Below are 6,047 nucleotides of genomic sequence, written 5' to 3'. Positions count from 1 at the left end.
AACAATCCAGACACCATTTAGTCGTATTCCTACTTCTTCGTTCAAAATACTTGGTACAAACTCAATAATCATAAATCGCTCAACACTTGTTCGGTTTAAGACTAAACCACTTAAGTCTTAACCGGTTTAGGGTTTAAATCGCCTAACCCTTATCCGGTTTATGGTTTAAATCGCTAATGTCTTGACCGGATTAAGGCTAATCCGCCTAACACTTGTCCGATTTAAGACAAATCCGGACAACACTCTAGAAAATAACTTTTAAATCAAAAGTAAAGTTTTTGTTGGATCTGAAATTCAGCTTTGATATTGATCTAATACTCTGAATGAACTCTAAGACGATTAAAGTGCAGCGAAAACAATAATAAGAACATAACAGAGTAAATAAATCAAGAACACACAGTCAAGATGAGGAAGAAGATGAATGCAGGAGAATTGCTTCAAATGTTTTTCAATTCATTCAATTGAAAAATTAGACGATTACAATACTGGAAGCCCCACAATTTACAAAGGCCTTAGCCGCTACTTATACTAGTTCCTAACAACCTTAGAGACCATATCTTGACGCGTGTCTTCATCTGAGCCATCCAAATAAAGTCGATTAAGTCCTAGTCATGTGAGAAGCACATGCAGCTAATAACCATTGAAAAACAGTTGGAACATAATCTTCACAGAAGACGAAATCCGCAGATCCTCTGTGAGCCATCTCAAAGGCTCTTGTAATTGAATTGCATGTTCTTATTGATAGAGGACTATTTTCCAGAACCTCTGTGAGAGACATCAGAGGTTATGTCACACTTTACTTGCTCGAATATAAGGCTTCTGTCGTTAGTCCTCTGTTGTCTTCTGTGGAAGATATCCTTTTCTCAAGACTTGCAGAATACTTTTTCTATACTTTTATAAGAGATGAATAATGGAGCTAACAATCTCCCCCTAAGTATGAAAAAGTAAATTTGGACAGATGGGTGCAAGAATTGACTTATGAAAAAATACAAGARGATATTAATCTCATCCTCTGAAAAAAAATTACAAAACTGAAAGAATTAAAAGATTGTGCAGGCCTATACTATTACAAGAGTTTAATCCACAGCAGAGTCTGGATAATCGTCTACAGCAAATTGCATATCAGACTTGATGGTTTTGTAGACTTTGAATATCCATACTCTGAAAGAGACTTATACCTTGATTGTTTCCAAAAGGTTGGTCACTTCACCCGCCCTTATATGTCCTCTCTGCACTTCTGTCACCACTAAGTTGAACACCCACTCGAGAGACTCTGTGGAATATTTGTGCGTCTCCTTTGGATCGAAGAACCTTAGAATCTCATCCTTGTCCAAGAAAACAAACCCAAAGATGGGATTGTGGACAATGGTGTTGGGATGAAATCTAAGCAGCCAACTTGGTCTGTTCTTTGGAGGAGAAATTTTCAGATCTGGCTGGGGCAACCTCATAGCTATGTCGAAATCTTTCTGGCTGTAGAATATGACTTGAGCCCGCATTACTTCAATCAGCCTTCTGAGAGAAATCGAATATGTTGACCTCCTCTCCATGTATTTGTTTAAGATCTTGTGTAAAAATATTAGGTCAAATACGCAGAGGTTGTGGAGGTCAGCATCTGTGAAAGTATATAGGTTGCCATCATCCCTTTTTACCACGTACTGAGTGTATAGCACGGTCTTCTTTAGCATAGTGCACGGAGAAATGGTTTTGAGTGAAGTGATCACATGCTCTGAGAAGACCTGCTCCGGTGGCCTTGTGAGTTTCGAGAAGTGGAACTTTGCAATGGGAGAGGGCATTCCTGTAAGCTCTGGGTCATAAGGGGGCCCTGTGTCTGAGGATGAGTAACGCCACCGCAGAATCTCCTTAACAATGGTTACGGGCTCTGTGCGCACCCTTTGTGTAGGAATCTTGTTCATGGATGCAATGATCTCAGATACCCTCCCTACCATGGCAGACTCTGGCATTCTGGATTCTTCTTCTAGTATAGGCCTCTGGGTAGACCCCACTGGTAGGATTGGCTTGACAGTTCCAACCATAGCATCAAACGTACCCGTGGACGTTTCTTCTGGTATTTTTGCAAGTTTAGAAGAAGAGCCTTTTCCAACTCTGGAGATGGGGGCACTGCCCTTTTTCGCCTGTGCCTCTGCCAAAGAAGCCTTTAGTGCTCGAACAAGATCAGGGTCATCATATTCTTCTTCATTGATCTCCTTCACCGTGTCAGAGCTTGACCACTTCTGTGCCGACTCCTCTACTGCTTTACCCTTGTCTTTCCCCTTAGGCTCTGGAGATTTGTCTTTTGAGAATAGGGCAGCAGCAGAGTCCATTATTTTTAGTGGTTTGGCAGAGGTTGTCTTCTTTGGTTCTGTCTTTTTCTCCCCCTCATGACGATCAGGGTCATTGCCTCCCTGATCATCATGGATTTGAGTGGCCTCTGTCTTGCATNACGATCAGGGTCATTGCCTCCCTGATCATCATGGATTTGAGTGGCCTCTGTCTTGCATGTAGTAAGGGGAGCCTTCTTCAATCGCCTTAGAACTTTGGAAGCCGCCTTCTCCATCTTTTTAATGACCATCTCAGCATTCACAGAGGCATTGTTGATGTCCATCTCTGTGGCCCATTTCATTTTAGAGACGCAGCGATAGATCTCATTTCTAAAGTTGTCACCCTCTGCGATGAGTTTCTTTGTGCAGTCTCTTATTGATTCATTGGTTGCTCGGGCTTCCTTGAGAAGATGGACGTTGTATTTCTGCACGGTCTCTCCAAGGGCTTCAACCTTTGCGTCTAGCTCTCTGTGAGTGGCTAGATGGTTAATGTTAGCCCTGGAGGATGAAGAATCGATGTCATAAGTGACCACAGAGGAGAACATCTCTTTGATCTCATTCTTGAAGGCAGAGTAGTCCGTGTAGCCGGCGGAAACTATATCTGCAGCGTATTGGGCGGCAACCTCTGTTAATTTTGTTTTGAGCATGTGGATTGAAGAGGGGTTGAGAGACAGTGCGCTGAAGGCTTCTATGAGGTCTCTTTCATGAGGACAGAGCTCTGAAGGGTTGATAGGGTTTCCTTGAGCTCAGAAGTTGTGGATGTCAACTCCTTCAGAGCCTCTGTTAGAGGTGTAAGAGCCTCTGTCGCCGGTGCGGAGGAGAACAAGCTTTTCAACTCACCCATCCTCTTGAATACCTCTGTGGCAAAGGTTTGTAACTCCTCCTTCGTCACATAAGTACTCTGGGAACCTAGATCACCAACACATGGTGACCTAGTAGCCTTGGAGTGTAAGGAGCCCTCAGTGACTGGTTTGTTGATGTCAGCTCGAGGACTTCCACCGGATCCTCGAACATCTCCAATTAGAGAGCCTACCAGTGTTCTGTCGATGTCGTGCCTAGTAGGTTCAGAGCCTAACTCGGCAGAGGGATCAAGTGAAGACTTTGGGCGTTCTAGACCCGCAGTCTCTGTGAATCTCTCGTATGCCTCTGAAGCATAACTTGGTTGTTCACTCATGTGTGAAGGGGCAACAGATGCCTCTTTTTGAAGTGTCGAGTCCTTGGACGAATGGACCCTTATTGTAAAACCACCATCCTTTTGAGAGGATATTGGAGTAGATTGAGGTTCCCGAACTGTGCATTTGACAGAGGATGAAAGAATGTCCTCTGCGAGGTTTGCTGGTTTAGGGCTCAGCGTGTGCACCCTTTTTTCAATAGGAGTTCCCTCTAGAACAGGGTCCCTAATAATGTGGGTTGCACTAGGAGGGGGGCTTGGATGTGTGCCTTCGGCATCTTTTTCGCCCTCATCTAACTCCAATTCTTCTTCTTTGTCATCTAGTACGACTTCTGTCTCCAAATCTGCCACCTCTGTGGGCGCTTTAAACCCTTGTTGGAGGTTGAAAATTACATCGTGAATTTGCTCTGTTGGGGACTCTACTTGAACACTCTTGCGCAACTTTCTGCGCTTAGGAGCAGCCTCTGCTGGGCTTTATTGGATTGCAGCCTCTGTGACCTCAACCTCTGTGGGTTGGGCCTTCTTCGATTTCTTCTTTTTCGGTTTTAGCAGAGGACTGCTTGGACCCTCTTCTTCTGCGGGTCTCTTCTTCCCTTTCTTTTTCTCAGAAGAGTCGACATCCTTCTGAGTCTTCTTTGTCTTCTTTTGCTTTTGTGGGGGACTAACTACCTTTGGTCTTTCCTCACTCATCTCCCTAGCCTCTGCAGGCTCCTCCCTTCTTCCCTCAACCCTCAGTTTTTGCACTCTCTCTCATATGGGGATACCTATGCATGGAGGGGTTTCAAGGACCGGCTCTGGCCGCCTGTATCCACGTCTATACACTTTCCTATCTCTTCTGCTAAGGTATTTGAGCATGACTTTTGATAGTGGCCTTGGGCTTTTATACCCTAGCTCATGCTCTATGGGGTGGAACTCCTTCATTGGATACAATCGTGCGTTTGGCTCTGCAGAGGGCAGCTTCTCTGCTATCATATCTCCAAAGACCAAGCTAAAGAACCTCTGTAGGATTATGTTTGGATGATTGAGGTCCTCTTTGGATTTCTTCTGTGCCTTCACCTTTGACTTCTCACCCCTTTGAGTAGCACACTTCTTTTTGATTAAGCCCACCATGTCATCGAAGATAAGTTGTGCATAATCAAGGGGCAGATTGAAGTAGATTCCAYATACAATGGAAAGCATGGCATGTGAAGCATGGTCATGGTTGCCGACCTTCCCTGTTAGACAGCAATTAATTATGGAGAACAGAGTGTTCCACATTGGGGGAAGGCCCTTCCTTTTGAATTCAGTCCTTTTTATGATTTTTGTCTTTGCTGTGTAGGAGTGAAATTCAAGGAACTCGATCAATTCTGCGTCTGTAGGAGATGGAGCAAAGGTATCCAAATTGAGATCTTCCAAGCAAGGTAGATGTAGGGCTGTGCGCAGGGTATTTACATTCATTTCCATTGGAACCAGAGATTTGACAGTAGGGTGTGAAACATAACCTACTATGCTTAATCCAGAATTCTCCAGGGTACAAATGTATGAACTGAGCAAAAATTGGGTAATATAGGTTTTTGGGGTATGTTTAGATGTTGTGAGAGCATAATATATAGGGTGATTGCGAAGGATTTCGATAAGAGGATATGTGTATTCAGGGAAGCCAGTTGATGAGGGAGCGAAAAAGTAGTTGTTGGGTTTCTTTACAAGTACCACTTTCTCATATCGATTTTGGAAGAACGATAGGGCATGAGAAGTGAGTGCTTGTGATTGATTTACTTCATTGTCGCTTGAGTTATTCACAGATTGAATRGAGGYATATGAGCTTGAAGACATTGTTGCAGGTTTAGCCGGAAAGCTTGAGGTTCGTCGGAGTATAAGGAGTAATGAGTTTACGTTTTGGGGGGAAGGGTATTTATAGTGAGGGATTTTGAATGGGAACCGTTTATTTTGCTATAAATTGTGATGAGTGGCTTTTGGGATAGACGAATAAAAAATATGACACGCGGTGTTGGGAAGACGCACGATTGATGACGTGCGCCCCCGTTTCTGACACGCGCGTGATCTGCTTTAACCCTTATCCACAGAACCACTCGCACTATATCAATAATACAAAACTATAGAAGAGAGTTCTGTCAGAGGCCTAAGGGTAACAGAGCCTCTGTGATATGTGCGGGGCCTTCTAACATGTTACACCTTTATTTACCTAAACAGTTTGAAAATCCTCAGAGAGATGAGTACTTGCTCAGTTCAGACCCACATAGCCTCTGATAGAAGCGCCAGAAGTTTTGATGAGTTGACCTCTGAGATCATGATACTTCTAAAGTTTTGGCACCTTCTGAGGTTTTGATTTTCAATTCAAAACTCCCCCTTGAAGCTAGCTTCCATGGCTCCCCCTCAAAACAAAAACATTTAAAATCCTAAGAAGAAGTATCGACAGAGAATCCGTTCAAAGAGCCTCTGAGAGTTATCACAGAGGATCTGTGAAAAGACTTATGTGATGAAAGACATTTTTCTTCTTCAATAGGTTTTATTCCTTTTCAAGCACATACTCCCCCTCAAACCTTGCATAGTCTCTGCCA

The sequence above is a fragment of the Cynara cardunculus genome (assembly GCF_001531365.2).
Source record: "Cynara cardunculus var. scolymus isolate 2C chromosome LG 13, CcrdV1, whole genome shotgun sequence".
Taxonomy (NCBI): domain Eukaryota; kingdom Viridiplantae; phylum Streptophyta; class Magnoliopsida; order Asterales; family Asteraceae; genus Cynara; species Cynara cardunculus.
The sequence above is the reverse complement of the archived record's forward strand: the minus strand, read 5'-3'. Positions refer to the sequence as shown.